Here is a 16,525-nt window from a genome sequence, read left to right on the forward strand (position 1 = left end):
CTGAGTAATAAGGCTCCGCTAAGCGAAATCTGCCGGCCATTAAAGCGCGAACGATCCGCGCTCCGCAGTTGATTAACGCAAAGCACTAAGCCTAGCAGCGACCCCGACTGCCATCTTTATTCTCTCGCTCACTAGGGCCTGTTGTGATGGCTCTGTTATGATTTGTATATACTTTTCGCTTCTTACGCCTCGTTATGCATAAAAGTACCTAATGCTCACCTACGCAGGCCTAGTTCGCGAGAATCCATTGCAGCCGCGCGGGCAGACTGAAAACTTTCAGCGGATTGTCGCTGGCTTAAAAGCGGAAATGTGAATTGAGGGATTGGAGAGGAAGAGCACACTAATAAATGAGGCTGGAGGTAAGTCCGCATGTTCCCCGTCGTTACAGAGTTTTATTCAGTCGGAAATGGCAACGAAGAGGAGGAGAGGAGGTTGGCCTGAGTTGAAAGCACCTGCTATAAAGTCCACTGCTTCGGTGTATGTGCTCAGATACCTGGAGACAAGAACAAACTTCTCGGACCATGGTCGAGCAAACGACCGTCAATGACGGGGCGTATGTATGAAGCTTCTGAGTTCCCAGTATTTTTACCGCTGTATGCTTGCACGACCTGTTGAAAGGGGCGGAATTTGAGTGCACGCTAGAGCGGTCATGAAACGTGCAGTTCAAGCGACCGCATCGAATTCTTCCCTATAGAGGCAACATCGCACGCGTGTAGTGCATAGCATTGAGCAGCACACTGCAAAGTGGCTAAAATGGCTACGTTCGTCCTGCTAATGAAAACGCAGCTTTGTAAGCTATGCTGCCGTCAGTGTGTTTTATTTGTGGAGAGAAACCTGTAGAAGGTAAATGACGATGCGACAGGGCGCGACTAGAAACGGATAGAGCCAGATTAAAGTCTGCGCGGTATATGCACGAGTTGTTGAACATTCTTCATGAGTTTCTTTTCTACCTCTAAGTTTCATCTATTCCGAGTGGTCACTAAGGCGTCTCGCTGAATTAAAAAAAAACTAACTCGGAACCTTTATGCAGAACTTGACTTCAACTATGCTGTCCCCTGATTTGTTGACTGCATTTTCATAATCTCAAGTGTTTATTCATAATGGACGCTGTTATTTGGCACGAGATCGTTAACGCCGTCATGATAAAACGTTTCGGTTTAACTCGTGATTCCACACTAAACACGAGTAAGCCTATAAGGGAGTAAAAAGGGGGGTAGCATTTCCTGTAGCACACTCGCTTGTTAGACCCTCTTGGAGCCCTGGGGCGGATTTTCGCTGTCAGAAATAGAGTATGGTCAGCAACGCAAATTGATTTTCACTGCAAACGTCCGAAGCTTTAGTAATTGCCAAGATTTTAGCCGATGTTTCATTGCCTTCTAATTGCCAACCTTAAAACGCCCGGTACAGCAGTTGAAAGCCTCCTGGAATTGCTCATTTCACGAAATATGACTTGAGGAGCAAATTGCACCTCAGTTACCGCTAGTAGAGCATTCCGTACACTTAGTGGTGAAAATCTACCCATTTGTTTGGAGAGTATACCGTGTCCAAGCAAGAAGTAGTCGAAAAAAGCGCCAGAGAACATGCTGCTCCCTTTTTACACCCCTAAAATGGTAATTAGTGCTCAGAGTGTGCGCGAAAATGACCCCACTGCATGAATGCTTACATGCTGTTAAATGACTGCATCTTGTCCATATGGAAGAAACCGCAAGAGGGAGACTGCCACTTAAGAAACACTTACATTCCATTTTCTACTTCATTTGTAAGCACCAAGGTGGCAGCAGCCTGATGTAGCCTGTGAGACATGTGTAATTAAAATCCTCGCGTTGTCGGCATCTAGACAAAAGGATTAAATTTAAACTCTATTTACTTATTTACTTTCTACACTGGTAGCTCGTAATTTTTCATCGATAAAGTCGGAATCTCCTTAAAGGCCCAACTGCAAAAATATTTTAACTTCGACTGCATTTTCTGGTAATATGATCGCTGAGTACTAAAATTACTTTTAACGAGGTTTCTTGCTTCTGTCTTGTCCTGTCTTGTCATCGCCGCGTCTTTGTTCCCACGCTATTTGATTTACAATGTCTAACCAACACGCAGTCTTATTCACTTCTAATGCAGGTCTGAAAAAAAGTTTGACCCTCTGGTGTTTTTTTAACGTGCGCTACTCAGAAATAATTTTTTTTCCTTGTTACAAGCGTTTCAAAGGGTGTGTAGCGGATGAGGCATGCGCCTGGCGCTTATCGCGGAGTTGGGTGTCACACCGGATATGGTCTAGCACGGGTCCTCGAGAATTGTCGTAAAGCCAGATTTTTTGTAATGAATGGCCTAGCGAAGGCGTTCAGTGAGGAGCCGGATGCTGAAACCTAGTTTGAAGGTACTATCCTTTTTACAGTTTTTAAATGTTCGTGATTTTAGCACGATTTGCATGCCGAAACGTTGTGCAGCCGTCTGGGGTGCAGCCACATATGGTTTACAAAAATGCGCGCGACAGATATGTTTGCGAATTATGGAAAACGTGGGGCAAAGGAACGTACAGTCTATGTTGGCGGTTGGTGTTCATTTGCAGAGCTGTAAGAATATTATATTAGCAATTGCGTTCCTGCGAAATGCATGCTCACTCGCTGATGATTACACGAGCTACAAAAATCCGTCCAAATGCGTCAAATACTGCACTCGAAGCTCCGGCTTTTTCCCTTCCTTCGTCATTTCTGACTCTGAGTAATCGCCGCCCTTCCTCCTGTTTCAATAAAGAAACCATGGTTTTGAGAGTCATTTTGATTTCAGTTACTCTCTCTCTTGACGGGCTACCATCAAACACACTTTTATGTTGTGAAAATGTCGTTTGTGTTCACTTTTAAATATCGGTGGACAGTTGTGATTTGGAAGCTTTCGCACAATAGGAAATTGTTTTGCAGAGTCAAAACGTCACTCACTCTTTTTTGGTCACCGCGTGGCGAATTTTTCCGAACTGTAAGCGAAAATGGAGTGCAAGCAACCATTAACGATATGCTAGTTTGCTGAAGTAAATGCAAATTTACTCAGGAGCTGTTAAGAATGAAACTAACTAATAAATAATAATACCTTGCTGTAAGGCAATATATTTCAGATAAAAAATTTAGCAGTGCATGGCAGAAAGTGAGTTTAGCAGATCAGTAAAAACAAGTTAACATAACATGAGCGCCTGAGCAACAGCTCGTGGTTGACACGGTTAACAGAAGGTGAATCAGATAATAGTGAGCTAAAATTTGCGCGCGTTGTTTGAAAGCAAGCTCGGCACTTGTAGAATAAGCTGATCACTTGTGTTCTTGGATTCCAGCCGATGGTAATTGGGCAGCGCAGTGTTCTAATCACCTTAAGTCTGCTCGTTTCCTTATGCTTGGACATGTTATCCGGAGGACAGCGTGCGTAATTTTCGGTATTGAATGGATTAGTTTCTTACGACATCGGCTGAGCATATCAGGCATATTTTGTTTTGAGCACTGCGTTTTCCTCCTGTATGAAACTATTTCCATTTGAAAAAATATCGGTGTTATTAGAGTTTTGATCTGGATCACTTCATTTCTCAACACTAAATCACGATATAAAAGAGGAGAGCACTTTATACTACAAATACAGCTGTGAAAAAATTCAGCAACGAAAAAAAGTAATTAAGGAACGTCATTTCGCGAAGAAGGAATGAAAGAAGAAAAAAAAGCAACCAAAGCGAAGACACGGGGACGCGCAGAGTCTAAAGATTTGCTCGCTACTTCCTTCTTAACGTGAATGCGTTAGAGGCGCGTTGTCAAGAAAATCTAGTGTCGGCATTGATGACGTTGGCGTTGTGCAAAAACGTCACGGGCATTGCTATGGCAGGATGTATCTATTAGCTGACATGACGGGTCTTGATTGATTGTAGCGCCATGCGGTCTTCCCACACCCATCCGATATTTCCGATTTGGCAGGGGCTACCAACTCGGATTTCTCAGTTGAGATGAGGGGAGATGCAAATTGAAATATCAAGCTACCTTGCATCCCTAGTCAGAGGTTTTACCCCTCGGCCATGCTTTCCCGGGAGGCTTATATTTATGGGGTGCGGTCGTTGACATAATACAGTGACATTCTGCTGTACATAAAAGTGTGAAATTATAGAAGCGCAAATAAACAACTTAGTAATTAGGCAAGTTTTGAAGGCATGTACATGGACTAGTACCGTCAAGGGGAGCAGGGGATGGGAACCGTTACCGCTGTTGCGTCATAAATACCCTTAAAATAGCAGCTTAAGTGTCTTACCCTCCTCTCCAATTTTGACGCCCAGGCAGGGAGCGCTGAGTAGGAAAGGAAACATGTGGTAGACAAAGAGGAATACCAAGGAGCTTCGTCATGGTGTCACTGATTACAGAAGAGGCAGTAAGCATGCAATATCGCCATCTCTTAAAATGTTCAACACATCAAGAATTTTAGAGCTGAAGTGAGACCGAATAAGCAGGCATAATTGGTGCGAAGCAAAGCTGAAGCCTGACTCAGGATTACCAATTGGCTTGCCACTGTAATGTATTTCGTTTTATTGTCCGTAAATGCTGGTTAAGAAATAAGAGGCACATTAGCCAAACACATAATCACAATGACAGCGCAACAAAGCCCATGATTTGAGATTACGCCGAAACGTACATTCGCACTAGTTTTAATGCTATCACTAAAATACGGTCTAATCATTAAAGAAAATGGGTGCTTGAAATCATTTGATCGAGCAGCAAAAATGAAGGTTGCAATTAAACATTGACACAAAGCATCAAAAAGAAAACGATGTAATTAACGAGTGTAGTCGTGAGTGTACCTCGCACTTGTTATTAAAATTTTGCTTGATGGTGCCAAGCTACCTTTGAAAGCTACGTATTTCGACAGTGTTGCCTGTCTTGTTTGGTTAGTAGCCAAGGGAAGTTTGATAATTTCCAATCATCACTTTTTATTTAGAGAGACCCGACGTTTCAGATCCAGCTCGGCTCCTTGTTCAGGGGTGCCGCGGGTTAGTTGTTTGAAGCTAGAAGTAAAGGAAAGAAGAGGCGAGGAGGGGGACGTTCAGACGGCTGTGAGGGGCTGGAAAACCTCTGCTGAACCTGCACCTGGCTTGGATTTGTCGGGCGGGACTACCTTTGTGGTGTACGAACTGCGGGCAGCCAGGAAAGCCCTTCTGTGTGTTCTGTCTATGTGGTCCTCATCGTGGTGGCCACCTCGTCCCATCCCACTGAATCCCATCCGCCCCCCCCCCCCCCCCTACCCTACCCTACCCGATCCAAATTCTTCTCCTAATCCCATTCCCCTGGTCACCAAGAGTGCCGCCCAATTATCCCCTCTCCCCGTTAAATTCATCGCATCAACTAATCTCCGTGCCGGCCGATGCAGCGGTGCTTGCTGGTATCTTTTTTTATTTTCCTCTATGAGGTGACCGGCGACGAGCGGAAAGATCAACGTACACAACATGAAGATACACAGCCAGAACCATACAAGAAGCAACCTTCATAAAGGACCTTCGCTTGTCGCTGGCCACCAGAACATATGACGGTTAATCACATGTTATGTTTCCTTGCCTTTGTTAAAATGCAACTAGGAAATTCTTCAAGAATGATCTATGTATTCCTACTTTGACTGAAAAGAGGGAACTGAAAGAAAAATACATAAATACATAAATAAATGAATAAGTAAATAAATAAGTTAATGTTGACGCTTGCAGTGAGAAAAGCATCGAGATCACTGCGAGGCGCCATAAGCGCATCCGTTTACAAGCATAACAAATTACGGTCAAGGGCCCCACATGTTTATTTACCTGTTTTAATTGCGCCAGCTTATAAAGAGAATGCAAAGATAAAGAAACAAACATACACAGATGCCAGAGACAAAGCGCGATGATCGTAACAGCGCCATGTTCTTGTCTGCTTCTATTTGAGTGCATTTTTCATCGTCTAGCGGCTTCTTACAAGCCATCTTTATTCAGTGCTGCAGCGAACGAGAGGAGCTCCGAAACATTTGTCGATTACTTTTCGACCTCATTTACAGCATGGAAGCTTCACGGATATGGGACTGTGTTGCATAGCGTTGCATACGCGCCTCTAACGTGTCACAAGTTTTAAACGACGCAAGGGGGAACAGATGCGCAGTGCTGCGGCAATAGTTTCACTTCGGGAACTTTATTTGAACCTGAGCAGGTTTCATCTCTTGCCACATGCATACCTTCTTTTTGAGGGAAGTGGACAGCGGCCGAGAAAGGCTGCAAACATTGATTGGAATCTACAATGCGTAGAACTGAGGTTGTATTGTGATAGATGCTGCTTCATGCAGAAAAGAGCAAGCTGTAATTTGCCGAAGTGTTAGCCATCGATTGTGCAGAATTCAAGTACAACGTTCTCCAAACCCGCAGCCCTCTAAACGCGTAGACGAAGGCGACCCCACAAATACAATACAAATACTCAGGTTCGAAAGCTCCACTTCTCGTTGTATTGCAAGCCCCGCTGTAGATGAGTACTGCCATTTTTTAGCCCTTGCAGTATTCTGCTGTGCAAGGTACTTTATTAACGCTCCCCATGGGTTGAGTATATAAAAAAAAAGCAAACAGGAAAGTTAGTTTACTGGCTTCACTTGCTTCCGCCTTGTTGAGCGCTACAATATTTTACCCTAAGATCGAATAAACAAATTATTCTGCTTCCTAAAGTAGATAATCTAAGCACTACTCGGTATAATCTCGCTCCCCTCAGGTCCAAACACCAAACACCACCTGGAACTACAGGGCGGATGAATATATTTCATAACCCCCGAGACAGTCATGTTTCTTGGTCAGTAAAGTAGCAATATGTAAGTAAAATATAAAAAAATCTCATCTTTTTTTGCGCAATTGGGGCTTTAATGTCCAAAACAGCATTGAGTAATGTCTGACGATTGAGACCCCCCTTGTCATGCAATTACACGACAATGACAAGGGTCCATAGGAGAATAATTAAACGCTGAGTGTAGAACTGAAACATTACCTCTACCTCCACTCAGGAACAGCCAAAATGCATCCAAATATAGTTATTCTACTAAATCAACCACAATCCATCTTTTTCCATAAAATACAAAGTGCAAATAATTAAGCAACCATAAAATAAACAGATGGGAAGGCAATCTATATATGAAAACAGAGAGACGGTAAAGATATAATAGCATAATTAAAAGAACATTTTTTTTTGCTCCTTTCAAACATGATCATAACATTGAAGTATACTCCCCCCCCCCCCCCCTTCCCTCCTTTTTTCGTTTTTTCTTCAGGTTTTGTTGTCGTCTTTATTTCTTTTCTGCAATGCAAAATTTTCTTTTTCGTCCACTTTTTCTTTTACATTACCTTCGTTGTGCTTTTGGGGGTGCAAGCTGGGCAAGATTGTTTTTATTTCTTTTTTAATTGCGCAAACTAACAACAGTCTCTGCCCATAAGGATTGCTTAAAGGCAGAAAAAGGTTAAAAGCTTGTTTAAAAGAACCAGAAGAAAGCTTGATAGAATGTAGATTTTATAAAGCCAATACAGAAACTTCTTTTATAGACACAACATTCATAAAAGAAGGATTATGAAAAAAGGAAAGGACAGAGGGTAGTGCTTAATAGCTCTAACAGTCGCCTATCGTGAATAACCGTGGCTAGTGGAAAGTAACTAGTTATTATTAATTACCTTTGCCTAGCTCAGTAGGGGGACACGGCTTTAATTCGGTCACTTAGAGCTATCTAACGCGCAGTGACGTCGCCGAGTGTATGGACATTTTATCCCTTCGGCTCCATAGAAATTTAGACGTCGCTACCGAGACTCGATTCTGTGGCTTGCGCTAAAGAATTGAACTGCGCAACCACTGAGTCACGGCGGCAGGTATGACGAGGAAAGATAGTTGCCGCAGAAACAAAACTGTCACGTAGTGCTTCAAAAAAGATGACTTCGGAGGTGGGTTCGCAATACCCAATGAATGTCGCCCTCTATGATTTAACCTGTGCCTAGTCTTTAGCACCATCATGTGCGATGAACGCCATGGCACAGGCTCTTATAGGCTGCAACCTCCCCCCCCCCCCCTTATGTGCGTAATCAAGGCTGGATTCCGTCGGAGTGATTCCGCGAATGAAAAACTTAGCGACACTTGCCAAGTCGCAGAGTCATGGGAAATGTTCGGCTATGGAAGTTGGTATTGCCATGGAGTCTATATGTCATATACCGCGAGCACGTTATGATCATGAACCGAGAGTCGCTAGAGCTACACGCCAGTTAATATCCGGCTGAGCGGGAACGTGCTCGTGGTTCCTCGATGACCCTTGTCCGTGTAGAATACTGTGGTGGGATGATAATTTCTCTAAAAGCCTTTAATGGTTCATCGTTGTCGTCAGAAAAAGTGCCACGCTTTTGCGGCGGCTCTGATTGGCAGAGGTGGGATGACGTCATAGAGGTCGCGACCAAACACAGGGCACCACCACTGTATGCGCGATTGCGTACTTTATATAGTCATTAGCCAATCAAAGATCCAGTACTAATTTTTGTCTAATCAATTTAGTAATGACTAATTATTTACAAAATAATTTGTTTATTACCTGAACAATAAGCTAAGAACCCATTATTATTGAGTAATAATAAATTACTAACTATTCAATAACTAGTGATCTAATCTGTAATTATCAATTACCAATAATCAATTACTAATTATTGACCAATTATTTATTGCCTTAAAAACCACTAATCTCTACTTACACGTTTCTAGATTTTGTGTAGACAATGATTTGAACATTCTCGAAACTCGTCACCACTTGACAGCTCAATGCACTCGCAGAATGTGAAGCACTAGTCGCTCACTTTACTCGTAGCAGCATTCATCGCTACATGCGCAACAGTCGCGTAGCGGAATGCAGCATTCAGGCTTTCCCCTTTCACTACTTTAGTTGCAAAAGTCCCTCGTGATTTTCCTTAATATTGTTTTGGCGCTGTACAGTTCGCTGAAGGTACCAGCAGGCTTCGCTCGATCGCCTGAAGTGCAGCGTAGCGTTACTTGTGATGACAGCATCATGAAGCGAGCGTCCGAAGAATCAGCGGACACAGCTTCCAGCTTCGAAAAAATAGTTTTCGTGAACACGACCGCTTATGCAAGTGGGGAATGTTTTCCCCAAAAGGGGCCGAAGACGAACATCAATGAAAGTAAGGAGCGCTGCGTCTGGCGTTCATGCAGCCGACCTTGCCACGGCCATGGCTAGAAGATAGCTATGCTAGTGTACAATTTTATATACACAGATGTTTTTAACTTAATTACTCTGTCGAATGTTCAGATTTTTTAAATCTATAAGCGTTCCAATTCTTATAAAGCTTAGAAGGAAAACGTTTTTCTCACCCTTCCAAGGTTAAGGTATTCTCTGTAGCAAGAAACCCCGTGCTGGTCTGTCTAAAGTAAACTTCGTCTTAAAACAAACCAAGCCTTAAAGCAAACCAGCGGAGCATCGTGTATATTGACTCTGATTACTGCACTCGTCAGCGGAAGAAACGTTCACTGCCGAAGAATCTCTCGTTACACTAATATTTTTATTTAACAACATAGTCTAGTAGTCAGAATACTGTTTCATACGTTGAAAAGTAGAAAAAAAAAGCCTGTAAAACGTTATCCAAAATAGAGTTTAGATTTATTTTTATTTTACTTAGAAAGCTTTTATACAGATTTAGTGTTATATTTTTATTAACAAAACTTTCCAAGCCATCGGCTTGTATCTTCTAACGCTTATGTAGCCACGAAATCTTAGAGTTTCGCCCTTCAGCTCTCTTGGCATGAGCAGTATACAGAGGCGTTAACAACCTTGTCATAATGTTTTTTTTGCATTTGAATATTCTCCCCATTTCTGTAAACTTGAATTTTTTTTTTTTCTGTTTGCGAGGGCAGGGGTTATTGTTAGGTCTCCTCTAATATTTCCAGGAATCATCCGTTCTCCGCTGGTGTTGTTGCCAGCTGCCGCATTTAGATGCCTAAGCCCTCATTTCAGCCCCGAAGGAAGTGAAAAAGCTTGGCCCCTGACATCGTTGCGAACGCAAATGTCAAATAAGCTGAAGAGTGAGCTACATCTCTCGAAGCAGGCTGCTTTGGAGTCAAGAAACATTGCAAGGAGGTTACATGCAGCTCGTCGGCCGGAATGTTCTATGCAGCTTGCAGAAAAACAACTCCGTTTATTCCCGACCGTTTCACTTGTAAGTTGTCGAGCGCATGTTGCACTGAACGTAACTAGGAAGAAATTGATTTTTTTTCTGTCAGCGGCTTGCTATAACATGCGAGGTGCTTGAGAATTGGTGCTTAAAATAGGAGAAAGACACACGGGATAGGCTCCACATATTACCGCGGAGAAAAGGAAAGGAAACATAGAAGTCTTATGAAAAGAGATTACTTAAAGGTGTGACAGACAAAAACATTGGTACGCTATATGCGTCCGAGAGTACATGTGGCAAACGGGGTACATCGCCTCCCTCACATTCTGCCTCGCGTTTGCTTCCCAAGTTTCCTTTCCAACACACGCAAAAGTTCCCCCTTTCCAAGAGGCACACAGTGGATCGCGTTCGCTTCAGTTTACTTTTCTGGGAAAGTATGAACAAAACCTGTCTCGTCAGAGTCGCTGAAGTTTCTTCCGGGGTTCGCCAGTAAAAACATGTTCCGCGTCGCTGCTGGAAACCACACAACTTCTCTCGTTTCGGGTCACAGGCAGGTTGAGAAAAGAACAACCCAGATTAAAACCGTGGGAGTGCTCTGGATATGTAAATACCGCTTGGCGGTGTTACAGACACGAAATCGTGGCCCGCGGACTGCAAAGGTTACGCTTTCCAAGCAAGGTGTTCACGCAGCGCCGCGCTAAAACTCACGTTTTGCCACAGCAGAGTTCCATCTTCCTGCTTCCTTCGTGGTGAGATTGTCTAACCTTGCGTGTCGGCAGCTGGGAAAACAGGAAATCCCCCGGGCTCTCTGCAGGTAAGCGAAGCGCAGGGGAAGTTTTCAGTGGGAAACAATGATATGCACTATGCAATTTTAGTCGCACCGGCGGCAGAAGCTTTGTTCGTTAGTGATGGCTTTTGCCATAAATAAACTCAAGCCCTGAACGTAGGCAGCACAAATCATCGGCCTATATTGCTACTAAGCTGGCAGCGTACAGATCCTGACTTAGGTCGGACATTGGTTCTGCCTCGAAAGGTGACTGACGCCACGCTGCAAGCAACTGCATCTAAAACCTTCACCGTTGGAACTTCTGACTCACATGCCCTTGGACAGTTTGAACCGCTGTTTTCTTCAACCACGACGCTCACTTCTGAACAATACTGGAGCAAGGGTATGACTGCAGTTTATTTTTACGTCATGTGAAAACTGCTACCTCATGAAGTGCTCGTGCTAATCAGGCTTCAGTTACTTTATGCAAGTCCATTCCGCTGTCTTATGGGCATGCAGTTTCGGCGGTGTTGCAGCTTTTCATTTGCATTTTCTTTTCCGATTTTTGTTGAACTCAAGTCGCTTTCGGCGCTTACCCTTTTTCTAATGTATTCAATTTCATCCGTTGCTACTGAGTTTTGTAACCTAGAGTCCGAATCTACTTCTGTGCCTGCTCTCACTTTTTGTCTTCCTCGCAATTCACCGCTTCGAACGCAGCCATGCTCTAACTTCAGCCTAATTTACTAAGATATTTATGGGTTCAGATGGTGGGCCTTCAATGGGCTAGTGGACCTTTCGAAAGGACTTCCGATAAAGATATCGGGTAGCTCCTGATTGGTTGCACGTTTCTGTCCCGCATCAGAGAATTTTTGCACATGGACGATTGCCGCATGAGTTCTCTGCTCAACGCGTACCGGTTGAATCGTGCCTAACTAGCAGGAGTAATAAACGTTGCGCCAATAGCAGTATTACAGAGCCTGATTGTAGAAAGGTAACCGCAAAGTTGCAGCAGGGATATAAAGGTACTTCTTATCTTTACGCTTGAATGCAGAAGATGTCAGTAGGCGCTGCTATAAAGATGCTTAGTATTGAAAGCTGAGAATACGTAAGACAATTAATTGCAAATTCAGCTGGGCTACGCCAGTGTTAACCCTATTAACTCACGTACCTCACATTATAAACCTCCCTAAGTTGCAGCAATTCCTTGCACGGTTTCAGGCACGGCGTGATAGAACTGGCTTCATTGTTAAGGTCAAAAATCGAAATTCCGGGCGCACTTATTGCATTAAGTGGTTTTAACACATTAACATTAAGTTGCGATTTTGACGGCTGGGTTGCTTCTCCACCTGTATCACTACTGCTCGTCGCATATTCTGATCATCTGCAGCCGCCGATATATTTTCGTGGGTGCCCTTTCCGCTTGCAGGGATTTTCCACTATGGTAGACACACGGGGCATGTATTGCAGCTCCATTATAACCTGATATGCACAGCTGTATAGACGCGTTTGCCCACAACCAAGCACAGTTGCGAATAATGATGTCAACTGCTGTCCAGCCTCAATCACGCTGGGCCATATCATGTGAGCAGCGCACCTGTCAACGGCCTTAGCTCCTGACAATTCGGCCTGTTGACTGCTCATGACATCACACGCCCCTCTCATCCAATCAGTGATGGGTCTCATACAGCCACTTAATGGCGCACACTGTCACGATCGATCGGCGAATTTCATTGCTAACTGCCCAGGATATTCTTTACGTGATTATGTCGCCACAACTAAATCACATTTTACTCTGCTTGTTATGTCGGCTGGGAAGGGTTGAGTGGATGTCACTGCTGGCGGCGGTCGCAACAAAACTGCTAATGCACTTGCTAGTAAAAGTCTCACTTCAACTTTAGTTTCGGACCCAACAATAGCAACTGGCTTCCTCTAGCTTTCCCTCAGTCAATTTGTGTTTGTTTTTTTCAGACCCTTCAAGCGCCACTAATCAATCGTCGATGGACCGTTGCCGCTGCAGCTTAAGAGACACGACTGTGCTTATACTAATTCACTTCACAAAGTTTGCGATGAATATAAGAAGGAAAAAAAAGTCGCTTTTACCACGTTATAAGGCAGCGAACAAATCTTCATGCAAACTTGGCCTGCTGTCTTCTCAAACTGTCCAGAACTCCTTATGTGACGTCTTTGTTCATGAGAGCACTCTCCGCTTCTGCTGGCTCTCGAGACACACCCAAACATGCACTGTCCAGGCGATGAATACAAAGCTGTCTAGACACTGTTTTTGACGATTTATAGCAATATGCTTCCAGTGTTTCAATAATGAAGTGCGAAGTCTGTCCTACGTACTGTCCACCGGGGGCAGAGGAATGCTATAAACACCTTTACCACAAGGAACGAGGCGCTGCCGAAGCCTCGTTGCATACTTGGCCCTCTTGTCCCTCTCACTGACAGCTCGGCACAAGCTAGCCATACGCTCAGGGGCAAAACAACGCCTGATCGATACTTACGTACTTCTCATCTCTTTTTTTTTGTTAAGTGCCGTGATACGAAAGCCTTTCCTCTGACTCGGCACTGATTTGTCGCTTTTTTATTTGTTTCTTTTTTTTCTGTTATTTGTCCGTTCTTTCTCTATCTTTTTTCTTGTTTACTCTTTCTTCTTTTTCATTTTGGTTGTTTGCTTATGTTTAACCTTTGCACTTTTTTCTCTTTTATAACTTTTCACCTTTAACTCTTTCATGATTGTTTTTGATGTTGTAACGCAATGATGAGGCCTGATAAGAAAGGTTTATAAGGGTTTTTGCAGAATTTCAACGTATTCTGCAGTAATTTCACGCCCGTAGCTGTTTTGACAGTTCTACACTAAATCGACTTGCTTGGCTATTTTGGCGTCGAATTTACTTGTCTGGCTGGTATTAATAAATAATTACTCCACATCAACGAAGGTTTGCACGCAGACACATGCTTGTACCCTATACTGGATACAATCCATTTTTTACTCATCAATTCATTTCTCGATGACGATGGTGCGATACCCTCCACGGACACACAAATCCTGTCCACACTCATTAGACTTTTATAGGCTTTTGCCTTAATAGGCAATCACCGCCATACAAATATTTGCACCTCCCAGTTGGCTCTATATACTATCGTGTCTTGCTGCGCTTGTCACGCTCTTCTTCATTGTCAACTTGGCCGCAAACACGATGAAACCCAGAAACACAAACAGGAAAAACTCAACAAAAAGCAATCGTTTTATCTGTTGTGGAAAGCTAGAGTGCATTCTGTTACAGCCCGACTTTTATCGAGGTTTTTAAGCTTCTCTCGTCAAGGACAGACTACGACTACCACAAAAATAGCCGCTTTTGACGGACTGTTAACCCAGAGAACAGAGGCTACTGATTTTACCGTGTGCTTGTTGGTGCTTCAGAATTTTATTTTAATTTCTTTTTCTTCTTTGCCTTCTTTCTTCACAAACAGAAAAAAAAAACAGAAAAACAGAAAAGGAAACTTTTCTCTTTCTTCCTTTCTTTGCGTTCTTTCTCTCCTATTTTTCTTTCTTTTTATGCGAGCGTTTCTTATTCTTTTCAGTGTGGAACAAGAAAAAGAATCGTTAGTTGCTAGTCAGTCCTGTGTTCGTCTCTCATCTTGTCAGTTGTGTTTGTCTGTGTTTGTAGTGTTATTTCCAAGGTGTTTCACCAACAAGCCTGCCAATACGCTTTGACGCAATTTAATTTAACGCCAAGACTTTTCGTGCTCTCTCCTCCTTTCTTTCATATCGTGTTCCATCACATTTTCAAAATTGAGGGCCGTTAAGCAACTCTTACCCTGTGAATGGACTTTTTTAAACCTGTTACCATATATTTACGGTGGAGTAAAATGGGTCCCTGTTGCAGGGCTTAAGGACCAAAAAATTTCAGCAGTCAACCACCCACGAAATGGGAATGCTATTGGGTGGTCCAAGAATTAGGTGTTTCGCACAAGGTGTCGCATTTCGAGATAACAAACTATAGAGGAGCATTACGCTGTTTGTTATGATCAACTGAGATGGTAAATTGTCGTCTACTACCGGTCTGCATACGGTCTATGAGACGATAAATAGAGAGCAAAGAATAAAACCTTGTATGGACTTAAATGAACACGAACAGTGTACGATATGAGTCAGTGAAATACAATGGTATTTTTATTGATGCGGGCACACCTTGCGGTGCAAGTTATTCCTCGGGAGCGCCAGTTGCCTATTCGCGAAGGCCTCACCTGAACAGAAAATACGCAATATTCTCCGTAGATTATTAGGTACATAAATGCAACTACCAGAAATTAGTGAGTATTCACTAGCTTTAATGGTAGCTCAGATTTCGTGGGCAGAATAGCGAAAACATAATCCCAAAATTCAGCAAAACGAGGCGTATGACAGTAAGGCATTCTATAGCAGTGCTGTAGTGCGCCCTTACGGCTGGTATCTCATCGCAAGAAATATCTCTCACGAGCAAGGAGTGCACATTTTTCACTGTACAGTCCTTGCCCATTATAAAAACATCTGCACGCATCACTTCGCTTCAATAGCTACATAAAACTGCGCTGAATGCACTGCTACTTCTTTTCTCACATATCACAGTAAATTTGACTATTATAACCTTGTTGAAAAAGAGAAAAAAGTTTAATTATCGTGGTGAAGCTGTGCAGAGAAAAAAGCAACGCGTCTTTGGGCTTTTTCATGACAACATTCAATATAATGTTTAGCCAGAGAGGACGGCATAAGGACTCTCTATTTTTGTCCTTTAACTGCGTCTTTAGAGCTTGGAAGGTGCACAGTTTCTCCGCTTTAACCAGATTATTATTTCTGCACTTTGAGAACTCGTTCATTCTTGATCGGCTGTGCCCCAGCGCAGCTTGCTTCATCTTTAATTTTGAAATGACATCTAACTCTACAAATGCGCTGCTCCGTCACCTAAAATAAACAAACAAGAAACAATACTTTCTGCCTTGTTTCTAAGCAAACATTCCAGAACTCTGTGGCATTAGCGCACAACTAAAATCGCGAAGCGCTTTTCTCCTCATGTGATGTGAGTGCAGATTCAAACGTTTTCCAACAAAGACATTCCAGCCTTATAATTAGTTGCTTAATATTAGTTACTTACATAGCTTTGCAGTACGATTGCGAGCAAGCTGGGAATTCTTTTCAAGCACAGTGAAATGGTTCATGATTATACGGGCGTGTAATGTCAGAAGAATATTCTGCGCTTCCTGACAAGACCGCACGCGACTGCTTAAATCACTCTCGAACCGCTCTACTCACTTATATTAAATTCAGTACGCCACGCTACCAAAATATTGGTTCAATCTGGCAGCTTTTATTCAAGATGCAGTATAAAAATAATAGACGACTCATAATTATCGTTATCTGGGACAAGCGAGAGCAAAAGTACCTATTTGTCAGATGTCATGGGCGATTATAATTATACTACGACGCATTATCGCACACAGACCCTGCATTACGGCATATATTAAACTTGTCCAAAGACATATTTTAAAATTATTACTATCTTTCTTCTTCCCAAGGCAGCCGCCTTACTAAATCTTCTCTAAAAGACTAGATGGATTTTTTT

The 16,525-nt window shown here is 43.0% G+C and overlaps 1 long non-coding RNA gene across 1 annotated transcript; it reads right to left on the bottom strand.

The window, feature by feature from the left end:
* Nucleotides 1-370: 370 nt before the first annotated feature.
* On the bottom strand, nt 371-16,173 carry LOC146195006 (uncharacterized). The gene is made up of 4 exons (XR_014705518.1): nt 16,058-16,173; nt 10,862-10,961; nt 2,934-2,968; nt 371-608 (listed from the first exon to the last, which is right to left on the bottom strand). It is a non-coding gene; the product is annotated as an uncharacterized LOC146195006 (long non-coding RNA).
* Between the last annotated feature and the right edge of the window lie 352 nt (nt 16,174-16,525).

The sequence above is a fragment of the Amblyomma maculatum genome, chromosome 3 (genome assembly GCF_055883805.1).
Source record: "Amblyomma maculatum isolate TAMU_Amacu chromosome 3, ASM5588380v1, whole genome shotgun sequence".
Taxonomy (NCBI): domain Eukaryota; kingdom Metazoa; phylum Arthropoda; class Arachnida; order Ixodida; family Ixodidae; genus Amblyomma; species Amblyomma maculatum.